The sequence below is a fragment of the Cucurbita pepo genome, chromosome 9, assembly GCF_057944985.1.
Source record: "Cucurbita pepo subsp. pepo isolate OVF chromosome 9, ASM5794498v1, whole genome shotgun sequence".
NCBI lineage: Eukaryota > Viridiplantae > Streptophyta > Magnoliopsida > Cucurbitales > Cucurbitaceae > Cucurbita > Cucurbita pepo.
The window spans coordinates 9,331,082-9,345,165 of NC_141806.1; the positions used below are offsets into that span (position 1 = coordinate 9,331,082).

The 14,084-nt window shown below is 40.2% G+C and overlaps 1 long non-coding RNA gene across 1 annotated transcript; it reads right to left on the reverse strand.

The window, feature by feature from the left end:
• LOC147791262 (uncharacterized) lies at nt 1-1,239 on the reverse strand. The gene is made up of 2 exons (XR_015422546.1): nt 1,148-1,239; nt 1-175 (listed from the first exon to the last, which is right to left on the reverse strand). It is a non-coding gene; the product is annotated as an uncharacterized LOC147791262 (long non-coding RNA).
• Nucleotides 1,240-14,084: the final 12,845 nt, after the last annotated feature.

Here is a 14,084-nt window from a genome sequence, read left to right on the forward strand (position 1 = left end):
TTAAAACAAAAGAGAGAAATTTTGTTTGTTAATTATTACAAAAGAAATTGCAAATATAAAATGAAATACAAAAAACTCCAAAAGACCGAAAAGGGACTGACGCTCCGGAACGACCCCCTCTGTGACTGTACAGCTCTCAAACGCTCCTCTACCTCGACCAGCAGCCAGCGAACACCTGAGAAAAATAAAGGAGAACGGGATGAGTATAAAAATTATACTCAGTAAGCCACCTACTTGTAGGCTCTCTTCGCATCTTAATTTAACAGAAACTCAGTTCTAGGACATCGGGTTCTAACCTTAGTCTCTTGGGGCTTGCCCCTTGGGTTTCACCGGTTCATCGTCCTTTCATTAGTCACCTAGAGGTTCCTTATGCCAAGCTGATATGATCGGTATCTCTCTATGAGGCGCTACCTCTACATGGCTATCTAGGACTACATGGTATCTAGCCTAGGGGGTGCTGAATACCCCTACGCCCATATAGTCCTCCTATGGGGGGGCGCGACCCAACCCGTTCCCATGCAGCTAATGGGCTGTACGACGTGGGGACACATTCCCCATGTGAAATGGCTAAGAGCAGTAAGGACTGATCAGAGACCCTTGGTCCTCCCCACGAAGCTATAGATACCGTTCTCACGCTAGCAATCTATAAACACTCCTAGGTACTTTCTTGCCATGGTTAACCGCTAAGTTCCTAGGGGAAAATTAAGTCTGGCTGGAGCGACATATCGCTCCTAACAGTAATTCTCTAAGCTTATCATAGAAATGGGTACTAGAAAATAACGGGTGTGCATGCAACCGTCTTCTAACATCCTAATATTCATGCAAACTAGGCAGGCCGGCTCAACGAGGCGATGGCCTCCATCCAGCACCCAAAACACGAAGTTCGCGCTCAATGGGGCGAATTCATCCATCGAGCACCCGGAACACGGAATACACAATTCCAACCTAAATTAAGCGCATGCATACGTACAATGGAAGCTTAAGGCATACAAGCAACACTCAGATAATTCACCCAACACATCATAAGAATCCATCTGATTAATTTCATTCATGGAGAGCTAATTTAAGGCAAAATTACTAACATGCATACATACAATCCAAGCGAACCCTACAAGTATTTCTTCCTAAATACTGGGTGGTGACTTACCTGGTTGACGCGTGCTCTTTTTGCTAGCGTTTCTTTGCCCGTGAGGTGTCCAAAAGTACTGATTTCTTTAAATTAGGTCCCTATTCACGTAAGAACAGTATTAGAACTGGAACCGGGACAAAAATCTGGCAAACAGAAAGCAACCGGGCAAAATTGGCCATTCAACGCGCGCGAGAAGGCGCCAGTCGTAGGCTGCACGCGCACCCGCCTCCGCGTAGTCGCGGGTCGGCCGGTCCGGTCGGCTCGGCTCGCGTCGCGGTTCGGCCCGGCTTACAGGCGACACGTGTCGATGCCTCGCTGGATCTGCGTTGCTCCGCCGATGGTCGACGCTTGTCCGGCGCCTGTCGCAGCCGTCCGGCGCCTGTCGCCGCCGTCCGCTGCTCGCCGGCCGACTCCTTTCTTTTTTTTTTTTTTTTTCTTCTTCTTCTTTCTTCTCCGCCCTCTGAAAATCGAAACACAACCTTCTTTTCCGATTTTCATATCTTTCGATCCGTAGATCGGATCGACATGATTCCTTCGACAAAGTTTTAGATCGTGTTACTGGCTACGTCCTCGTGTTTTTTTCGTAATTTTCGATTAACTACCAGACGAGTTAAGAAGGTCAGAATTTCGCTCACCGTTCTCGGACGACTCTCGGATCTCCGCCTTTGGGTTGAGGTCTGGCCAAACTTCTTCACAGATCATGCGTAGAGTTGTTCCTAGATGAATATATCAAGATTTCAGATCTTGATTCGCAAAGGAAAACCATAGATTTGGGAAAAGTTCAAGATCCTTACCTTGCGGGTTTTCCGACTTCTTGATGAAAAATAGGACTCCGGCCACCCACATTCTCTTTTCCCTTCCAAGAAAGTCTCTCTGCATGATCTTCACCTCCTTGCATCATGATCTTCACCGGAATAGACTCCGACGGTAGTTTTCGGTGAGTCTTCCGGCGGTTCATCCTTTCTCCTCTCTCTAGGTTCTCTCTACCCCTTTCTCTCACTATCTCTCTTTTGCAGGATTATGGATGGGGTTTCGTTTGGACCCCTTAGGTGGTTGGAGGGGCAAATTTACCTATTTTCCTCTCTCGACTTTTCCCTTTCTTTTTTTTTTTCTATTTCTATTTCTCTCTTCGGGTATTACAGTTAAGGATAGTTAGTATTGAATTATAGTTGACTATATATCATATTTGATACTTTATTATAGTCAAATATCTTGTATCCATTTGTTGATTTTTCCATATCTTTGTAATTTATTTGATTATCAAAATGATAATAAACATAGAACTTTTAAACGAATTAGGTGTGGTGATTTTAACAAATATTCTCATGGTACAAGAGCCTTTCAGTTTACGAACCCCGAATCTTTCTTTTCAATGGCTTTTAAATTCTCTACCATCTTCTTCTCCACCACCACTACTGGCTTTGATGCTGTAGTGGTAGTCTCCATGGCGGACATAGGCGGAGCCGATTGATTACTCTTCGGCTCCACCCTTTTGACCTCTAAATCATCCTTTGCAGGTCAACCCTTCGCCATACTCTGTACATACAACATCACCTTCTCCAACACAACCGGTTTCTCCCTAACCAACATAGCCTCTTTCATTTTCTTTCCGATCCGTCCTTCATCCTTTATAGAAACCCTAACCTCAGGATCCTCATAAGCTTTCTCATAAAAAATATACGAAATCTCAAGTACTGACCTTCAGCAGAGATTTACCTTTGGGATCCGGGCACCGTGCTGGCCTCTTCGCCAACCAAATCGCAGCCAGCCTCCTCACCAAAATTGGCTCCTTTATCCATTGGGACAACTCTTTGGGCTTCAACATCGTCTTCGTCAATTCCTCTCCGTCTATTGGAACTTCACCACCTGCTATGGCGTTGACTACTTCTCAACCAGCTCTGTCTACTACTCTTTTGGAGTCACCAGGCAAAATATGTTCGAGATATTCTTACTCGTACTCATTTTCTCAATAGCAAACCAGTCCACAAGATGCAGACACCACTCCATCTCCGTCCCTCTCTTCCTTTCTTCGTCGCAAATACACCACAGAGTTTGCATTCTCAAGTTTCTGCCCTCTTCTTCCTCACTCTTGCCCTTTTCTCATAATAGAGCCATCGCTCTAATTCTGAAGCCTTTGCCTTGCGTCTCTATAGCCCACAACCAATGATTGTTTCTCAACACCAGATTGCTGATCGTTCAATTTTCTCTAATCTTGCTCTCTATCGATCACCTGTTGGTGTCTTCTTTATTGACTTTCTCTTTGACCCGTCAATTTCTATTTTTCCAATTTCCTCCTGCCTCTTTCTCCATTTCCATACTCTTTTTCGATTCATTCCCATTCTATTTTAAATTGCAATTTCTATATCTTCTAATGTTAGATTTGTAGGAATTCTTATGGAGATTTTTTATTCTCCCTCTTCTTTGTTCAATTTGTTACTTGACCAAGGCCCTTCCAATAGCCCTCTCTCTATATTCTCCTTCTTCCTCTCGGTTTCCTCCTCCTACTTTGTGGGGTAGACATATTCTCGTTGGAGCCATTGCCACTACAGTTTTAGATCGTCAAGAAAATACTATGCCGCCCAATTAGACGTCTCCTTCGAACAAAATTGGTGACAAATTCACAAAAAGTGTTTCTCAACCTCTCTTTGAATTTTTCATATCCAAGCTTCACATTCGTTCAAATCTGACGCTCAGCTTGTGGGGGGGGTGTTAAGAATATTTAGTACTGAATTATATTTTACCATATATATCATATTCGATCTTTTATTATAGCCAAATATCTAGATATTTGTCTTCCATTACGGCTTACCATAAATATCATATTTGTCTTCCATTATGGCTTACCGTAGGTATCATATTTTCCTTTCTATTATAGGCAAACATCTTATATCCATTTATTGCTCTTTTCATATCCTTGTAATTTTTTATTCTCTAAATGATTATAAATAGAGAACTTTCATACCATTTAGGTGTGGTGGTTTTACCAAATATCCTCAACTGGTACGATTCAATCTAACATGTCGATAGGTATGCTAAAGCATGGACTTAACTCGTGCTTCATTTGAACCTTATTATGTTGTTCATCGAGGCTACCTTCAAGCATACTTTGTTGCCTACTTTCAACTCTAGCTCTCTACGTATTACATCAATGGAACATTTTTTTATTTCTTATTTTTCTGTCTACACCAAGTTGTATGCATCCACATCCTAACCTTTTGCACGACCTCATTAGTGGCTTGGACATACTACTCTTCGTTTAAAATGGTTCACTATACCACATTCTATGGCATTTTGTGCTGAAAGGAAACATTTTTGTTCATCCAAGACTCATAGTTTGAGAAATTTGTGTAATGCTCACTATATAGAACCTTAAGTTTGGTTAAGGGTTTATCCTGTTACTCCCTTTAGAATTTATTTAGACTATTACAAACTAGTTTAAGAACCTCCTCGAAGATCTATAGAAGTTGTGTGCATTAATAAGTTAAAAGACCTCACAGTCACTCATAACTACAACATTGAAACTTAAAGGAAAGCTTTGAAACATTATCTTTCTTACTCCTATACTTGAGAGAACTTTTGTTTCTTGAGGTGTACCTCTTGTCTTTTGTTACCTTGATATGTTCCTTATATTCCGTAAACAACTGCATGCTTGGATTATATCCTCTTAGCAAAACTAATACAAAATGTTAATCCTAATGCTAGAAAACCTTAAATACGCAATTCAGTCTTAATTTCCAACTTTCCCACTTCCCTTAAATGACTTACTTTCTTCTTTTTGTTAGGATTTATGCCCGAAAGTCTAGTAATTAATTATTTACTTTATAACAATAATTTTTGTTATTTTATTTGCAATTTAATTGTTATCCATTGTATGCAAATTCAAGGTTATTAATGTAATCTTGAACAACATGTGGTTGACATACAAGAGGATCGTGTTCAAGTAATAGCCTAAAGGCTCTATAGTATATGGATAAGGATGGGTGCCTTATCCTGGTAACACTATTGATACAACCCACTTTGTAATCGTTACGAACGATTTGATCCAAATCGTTCGTGTGGAGACATGTAAGTGGAGGTATCCTATACAATGAATTTGTATAAGAATGGAACAAGAAATGTTTAATCACTCTTTATAAATCCGTTAATTGAGAAGATTAATATTTCACATGATGATCATATGCGACTCAATCTTAATCTTGAGTGAGTTATGAACTCCTGTCTGTGAGGGCTTGTCCTTTAATTTACATGGGTGAGAATGACTCTTTTAGCGGATTCAATATGCCTACCGTTTTGGAGACTTGACCAAATAGGGAGTTGGGAACATAATATCATGAGATGAAATTCACTCCTTTCCATATAAGGAATGTAGATGAGTCGTTCTCTTTAAGTACTGATTTTGAGACTTGAACAATGGAGCCCCACCCTCTCATTGGCTCGAGATGGACTTGGTTTACCCTATGCATATGCCACAATCTCTGCTAGCGATGCCGCCGTCCTCCATACAAGTGCGCCTTGCCTTTACCTAAAAAATAATATGGCACACGACCTTAGTATTTCGAAGAATACTTAGTAAGTGGCCCCACTATAGGAGGTCATGCAAACGCAAACACATGCAATCATGATTTAAGGACCTATCTCTAACATCATAGGGGTGACCTTCAGTCTCGAAAAAATTGCATGTGAAGTACTTCCCTACACACGATTCACACGTGCGAGTGTGAATCCACTAGGCGCTCGCACATCCCCTAAACCCTCTGGTCAAGCTAATGTCATATGCCTCAGGAACACCCTCCTCTGGTCAAGCTATTGTGTGCGTCCACACTCATCATCTCTAGGGGAAGTAGCCCTATGCTTATAAACATACAACATGCATGAGATCCCTCTAAATTCATCATAATATCTCTTCTAATACAACCCTCTAGTCGCATCTCTTTGTTATTCTAGGTAACACATACTCGTGGATATTTATATTAATATCATTTTCATGCTGTTAGGGTTGTGTCGTATGTCGATCTAACGACATGATGAAATATGGCACTCATCATCATATAGCATGCTCAATATGGAAAATATCATCATATTAAGGTAAACGTCACACAATCATCATGCTCATCATATTGTCATAAAGTGCATCAAGAATATCAAGTACGTCATTCATCGAAATATATATATACTACGCACATCATAAAGCATCATAACTCATACATCATCATATCTCGTACATCATCATAACTCATACATCATCATACACTAATATATGACATCATATGATACAACTCATACATCATTCATTATATACTAGTATATGGCATCATACGATACAACTCATACATCATCATAACTTATACATCATCATATACTAACATACGACATCGTACAACACAGTTCATACATCATCATAGCTCATACAATTTTTAGCCTATCCTATAGTAAGGCCACTTACTTGGTTGGCCTTGACTCAAGTACTCCCTAATTAGCTAAACATAAACTGTGATGTCCCACATTGGTTGGGGAGGAGAACAAATCACCCTTTATAAGGGTGTGGAAACCTTCCCCTAGCAGACGCGTTTTAAAGCCTTGAGGGGAAGCCCGAAAGGGAAAGCCCAAAGAGGACAATATCTGCTAGCGGTGGATCTGGGTCGTTACAAATGGTATCAGAGCCAGTCACCGGACGATGTGCTGGCCTTCTCGCTGTTCCCCGAAGGGGGGTAGACACGAGGCGGTGTGCCAGTAAAGATGCTGGGCCCCAAAGGGGGGTGGATTTGGGGGCAGTCCCACATCGATTGGATAAAGGAACGAGTGCCAGCGAGGACGCTGGGCCCCGAAGGGGGGTGGATTGTGATGTCCCACATTGGTTGGGGAGGAGAACAAATCACCCTTTATAAGGGTGTGGAAACCTTCCCCTAGCAGACGCGTTTTAAAGCCTTGAGGGGAAGCCCGAAAGGGAAAGCCCAAAGAGGACAATATCTGCTAGCGGTGGATCTGGGTCGTTACATAAACTCTCGTTCCTTGAGAGCTGCTTCCTACGGTGCTAGAGTTTGTTTCCAATCACACCGTTCACCACCTTCCATTAGTATTTCACAATTAAATAACTAATAATTCAATAAATGTGAAATACGGCTCTAAAACGACCTTGATTACCTTAACTGGGGCCGAAAATTGATCTAGGACGGTCGAAACAGTGGAAACTGGGCTAAAACAGCAGTCGAGCCACCGAAGCGTCGTCGGAGCGTCCAAACCGCTCAAGCCGAAGGGTTGCTTTCATAGAAAATGAACACGTGGCAGCACCAGAGCAGCCCATGTCGATGCAAGCGTCTCGGGTCGAGGTTCGGTTTGGGTTGGCTCGTGGTCGCGTTTACGGCTAGGCTGCTGACTTTGTTTCTGTTTATAGATCAGGCCGCGAGTGAGTTAGGCTGCGGGCTGGTTTGGTTGGGTCGAGGGAACTTGGACCTCGGGTTTGTAGAGGCAAGCACGGGTCGCGGGTTGCGGGTTGGATTGACATTTGGCTACTGGTCCGAGGAGGGATTTGGGCTATGGGTTCTACAAATTTTTAGTACGAACACTACAGCGGCCAATTCTAGGTCATGGGTAGGATAATTCTTTTTGTATTCTTTTAGTTGACGGGAGGAGTATGCAACAACCTTACATGTTGCATTAACACACATCCTAGTCCCTTCTTGGACGCGTCACTATAGATTACGCACCCTTTTGAGCTTTCAGGTACTGTGAGTATCTGGGTTGTTACCAATCTCTCTTTTAGGTTCTGGAAGCTTGCCTCACGAGCATCATTCCATATAAATGATACCCCTTTTCTCGTTAACTGTGTTAAAGGTGAGACTATCCTAGTGAAGTCCTGCACAAACCATCGATAGTATCCTGCTAGTCCTAAGAAACTCCGTACTAATTTTATCGTAGTTGGGCGTTCCCACTTTGCGACCGCTTCGACCTTAGTGGGATCTATGGATACTCCGTCCTTTGTCACCACTTGTCCTAGGAAAAAGACTTGTCGTAACCAATATTCACACTTTGAGAACTTCGCGTATAACTTGTTCTCTCTTAAGGTGGCTAGGACTTTTCAGAAGTGTTCCTAGTGTTCCAAGTCTGTTTTCTAGTACACTAGGATGTCATCAATGACCACGATCACGAAAGTGTCTAGACAGTCCTTGGTGAGGCCAAATGACATCACTACGAACTCATAGTGATCGTACCTTGTCCTAAATGCTGTCTTTGGTATGTCTTTTTCTTTAATCTTTATTTAATGGTAACCTGACCGCAAATTTATCTTAGAAAATATCGTTGCCACTCTGAGTTGATTGAATAAGTCTTCCGTTCGGGGCAGAGGCTATTTGTTCTTTATGGTTCTCTTATTTAGCTCTCTGTAATCGATGCATCGACGCATCGATCCATCTTTCTTCTTAACAAACAACACTGGTGCACTCTAAGGGGATACACTAGGTCGAATGAACCCTTTATTTAGTAAGTCTTGTAAATACGCCTTGAGTTCCTTCAACTCTGTTAGCACCATGTGATAGGGTGCTTTGGAAATAGGCCCAGTTCCTAGCTTGTCTTCGATGACGAAATCGATCACTCAAGAAGGGGGTATTCCAGGTAGATCGTTCGTTAATGCATCTGAAAACTCGTTTACTATTGACACGTTTTCTAGGGTCTTTTCTTTTCCTCTTACGTCTACGACACATGCTAATATAGCCCATCCGCCTTGTTGGACTAACCTATTTGCTTTCATCATCAAGACTACCTAGGGGGTAATCCCGGTACTCGTGCCTTTAAATTTAAAGGTAGGTCCCGCTAGTGGCAAATATGTTACTTCCTTTTTACAACAGTCTATACTAGCATGGTTTTCGGCTAGCTAATCCATGCCTAGTATGACGTCGAAGAACATCAAGTTCACTACCATCAGGTCAATGCTTAGAGTTTGGTTCCCTATGATTACTTGGTCATTTTTACTCTATCCCTAGCTACTATTTCTAATCCCAAAGGGGTGCTTACAGACATTTCATGCAATAAGGGTTCTAATTCAAACCCCATCTGTGATCCTTCTTGAGGTGAACTCTCTTCAGCCTCACCTCGTCCTCTACCTCTAATAGGACATCGTCCCCTTCCTTGTCTTACTCTTTCGCGTGGTTTAGGCAGCATGGTTCAAGAAACCAAGATAGCATTTCTTAAGTCTAAGGTTCATCACTATGCATATATATTATTAAAAATACATATTCTAAAGTCTCATATTGCAAACAAAATCACTCAACATACAACAAATCACATCATACTCTATAATAAATACATGAAATATCACAACAATTTTAGTAATATCACTAGAAAAATGCATGCGAGTTCGAAAATGTTTCTCTTTTCTTATCTTATGCAAGACGTACTTGATGGTGACAGGACATCGATGTTGGGACCATGGAATGTGCCAAGCCTACATCGTAGGCTAGTCTACAGAATCTAAAACCTAGAGCTTTGATATCAACTATAACGACCCTAAATTTCCACATACTTAGAGTCGCTACTAACGTCTCATGTTCATCTATAATGTGGAAATATAATTCTTACATGAACATCATTTATAACGTAAACTTTGAAAAACGCTTAAAACAACTTCTTATCTGGAAAACACAGTCATGGTCTTCCATCTAAAGAGGAGGGAAGAGAGATAGGAGAGAAATCTAGAGCTAAAAAGGTGGTTTGTTTTATGACCCTCAAGAAAATAGAGTGTTTGTATCAACAAACACTACATTCTTAGAGGAAGACCACGTAAGAAAAGTGAGATTTCTAAAGAAGCTACTGATAAAACAACAAGAGTTGTTGATCAAGCTGGTCCTTCAACAAGAGTTGTGTTGATGGAGCTGACACTCCTGGTCAATCACATCCTTCTCAAGAGTTGAGAATGCCTCGACGTAGTGGGAGGGTTATAACTCAACCCGATCGATACTTGGGTTTGACAGAAACTCAAGTCATCATACCTGATGATGGCGTTGAGGATCCATTGACCTATAAATAGGCAATGAATGATGAAGATAGAGATCAGTGGATTAAAGCCATGAATCTTGAAATGGAGTCAATGTACTTCAATTCAGTCTGGGAACTTGTAGATCAACCAGATGGGGTAAAACCTATTGGTTGCAAATGGATCTATAAGAGGAAACGAGACCAGACCAGTAAGATACAGACCTTTAAAGCTCGACTAGTAGCAAAGGGTTATACCCAAAGAGAGGGGGTGGACTATGAAGAAACCTTCTCTCCTGTTGCTATGCTTAAATCAATTAGAATACTCTTGTCTATTGCCACATTTTATGATTATGAAATTTGGCAAATGGATGTTAAGATAGCCTTTCTAAACGGCAATCTTGAAGAGAGTATGTATATGGCTCAACCAGAGGGGTTCATTGAACAGGATCACGAGCAAAGGGTTTGCAAGCTTAAAAGATCCATTTATGGGTTGAAGCAAGCATTACGATCCTGGAATATAAAGTTTGATATTGCGATCAAATCTTATGCCTTTAAACAGAATGTTGACGAACCTTGTGTTTATAAAAGGATAGTCGACTCTACAGTAGCTTTCCTGGTGTTGTACGTTGACGATATCCTACTCATTGGAAATGATGTGGGATTTCTGACTGACGTTAAGCATTGGCTAGCGATACAATTCCAAATGAAAGATTTGGGAGAGGCTCAGTTTGTTCTTGGAATCTAAATTGTTCGGAATCGCAAGAACAAAACACTAACATTGTCTCAGGCATCGTACATCGACAAAATGTTGATTCGATATAAGATATAGGACTCTAAGAAAGGATTATACCTTTCAGGCATGGAGTTCATTTGTCGAAGGAACAAAGTTCTAAGACACCTCAAGAAGTTGAGATACGAGACACATTCCCTATGCATCAGCGGTCGATAGTCTGATGTATGCCATGCTATGTACCCGACCCGACATATGCTATGCTGTGGGAATTGTCAGTAGATATCACTCCAATCTAGGACGTGCTCATTGGACTGCCGTTAAGAATATCCTCAAGTATCTTAGGAGAACGTGGGACTATATGCTAATGTACGGTGCTAAGGATCTGATCCTTACAGGGTTTACTGACTCAGATTTTCAGACTGATGTAGATTCGAGGAAATCGACATCAGGATCTATCTTCACTCTGAACGGAGGAGAAATAATATGGAGAAGCATAAAGCAAGGTTGCATTGTTGATTCTGTTGGGTTTTATGTCCTAAAACTCATAGTTTGTAAACAAAAACATATTCTATTTTCAATAAAGTTATTATTGTTGTTTATTCAGTAAAGATTGTTATTGAATAAAGTGAACTTTACGATCATTAATCTAAATCCAATAAACTAAGAACACTCTGGCTATAGTTTGATTACTTGAACTATATGTAGAGACATAAGAGTGGATCAAGTTCAAGTATATAGTCAAAATGATCTATAGTATAAGGATAAGGCTGAGTACCTTATTCTGGGGACACTATGGATGCGGCCCACTTTTGTATATGATATAAACAATGTGATCACTAAATTGTACATGTGGAGACATGTGAGTGGGGGCATCCTATGCAATGAGTAATGCATAAGATCGGACCATGAAGAAAACCACTCTCACTTTATAATGTCGTTTACTGTTGAGACTGATTTTCTTTTCATTCGATAACCTAGGTAACTCGGTTTTAATCCTGAGCTAACCATGAACTCCTGTTTATTCGGAATTATCCTTAGATTTTCATGGGTGAGAGTGGCTCTAGTTTGCCGACTCAATAGGCCTCCCATTAAGCACTGACTCTAGGTCTTGAACAAGGGGCCCCACCCTCTCATTGGCCTGAGAGGGATTCGGTTTACTGGTTAGACCACAAACCAATTGTTCATTAGAGGATCAGTGAGACATAAGGAACAAGAAGTGACTTTAGGGGTAAAACGGTAAATTGACCCATCTCTAGTTACGAACAACCTGTGAAGGATCGACTTACTAATCATGGTTATATCAAATGGACAGAAATATATCTATAGTGAGGGGAGTGCTACTACTAGGCTATAGTGGAGTGTCCTAGTGGTTAACGAATGTTGGTTAACAAGGTTAATGAGTTTAGCCGGTTAATCTTGGATCGTTGGAGCCCATGATCTATAGGTCCATTAGGTCCCTCTGCAAGCTCATATCGGACTAAACCATAGAACAGTGTGACAAGTATGTTCGAGGTGGTTTGAAACCGGTTCGTGAAGAAACTTGAGCGACAAAAGGTTAGTATTCAAACTCATTGAGATTTAATGCTTTTGAAACATGCTAGCTAATTTACTATAATTGATGTACTTAGAGTGCCTAAGATCCAAATTGCTTCCACATGTGTTATATTAACATCATCACAGTTGTCATGAAAACTTTATGGTTATAGAAACTAGACACCCCAAGGATTGTGTCAAAGAAAATTTGAAGCAATTAGGATACCAATTTCTCGAGAACGGAGGTCCCGTACGTCAACTACGAGGTAAGAAACCATCTTAGACTTTTATTAAGAAATACTTGTAGGAATTGCTTGAATTTCTATATAAACATTAAATCAAGTATGAATTAAAGATATATGAAAGAAAAATATCAAGAACCATGAGTTAAGACCCTCAACCGATCAAATTTCTTGAGATTTAAGTAACATCAAAATAACCCACTAAATGAATTTCGGCCCAACTTTTAATTTTGAGCATACTATGGTATGTTAAGATTATATATGCAATTTGATAGTCATTGCACAAAGTTGAGTAGTTAAACCAAATAACGGTATAAAATGACCATAATGCCCTTAAGGCAACTTACCTTCGGTTCATGATCTAAATGGCCTCTGAATGCTATGAAACTTTGTAGTAGGCCCCCTTTTTTTTATTTTTTTTTATTATTATTCTTTTATTATTTTTTATTATGATTGATGACATTGGAACATTTTCAGAGGTCAAACCAAGAATTAGGTGGTATAATGACCAAAATGCCCCCATGACCTTTTAAAGTATTTCAAGGTCTAAACCCCTCTAAATGACTTAGAACTTCTTACAAAGCCTATAAGGGCATAAAGATATTTTCAAGATTTCAAGTGGTTAAAAATGAGAAGCTTTGATACCATGCTAAGAATGAGAAACATAATTGGGATCGAAAGTCCAATTTTCATTAATGTTCATGTTTAAATAGGATACAAGCAACCAACTAAATCGTAGAAATAAAAGAAATCCATAATCTCATTGTTTCATTTTTTCTTCTCAATAACTATATTTATTTTCAAGCACGAGTTTTTGTCGGTAAAAAAGAAATCAAATGGATTCAAGGGAGCTTTTCATAACGTATCAATAAGTAGACCCATGCTTCGAGTTGTTTCATGCTATAAATAAAAGCGAACACTCAAGAAATCCGTCGTACAGGCTAAATGATGTTGAGAAGGCTAGTGACATTGATCCACAAGACTAAATGAACTAATTGGTTCTATAGGATATACTATAAATAAAATTAGTACATTCCCCCATCCACTAACAACCAATTTCTAAAAGGGAGGAAAAATCCTAACTGATTATTGCTCTACAAACCTTAGAATTTACATAAGGTTGACAACTACCATCATATCAATCAACCAATATCAATGTTGAAGACTGAGAACCAAGAAAAATACTATACAAGCTCTACAACTACCAAGGTAAGAAAAACATTAGGTAGCACTCAAGAATAAGGGACCAAGGTCCTTAAACTAAGAAACTCAAGAAACTCCAGACCTCCCACGGTATATCATGTTCTTGTAGGTACCACTCAAGAATAAGGGACCAAGGTCCTTAAACTAAGAAACTCAAGAAACCCTTAAGACCTCCCATGATATAGCATGTTCCTAACTTAGACTTCGTAGCTTTCAACGTACGAAGCCTTGAGTGTAGATATTGAGACTATGCCGCTTGGAATGTATGAAGTGCAAT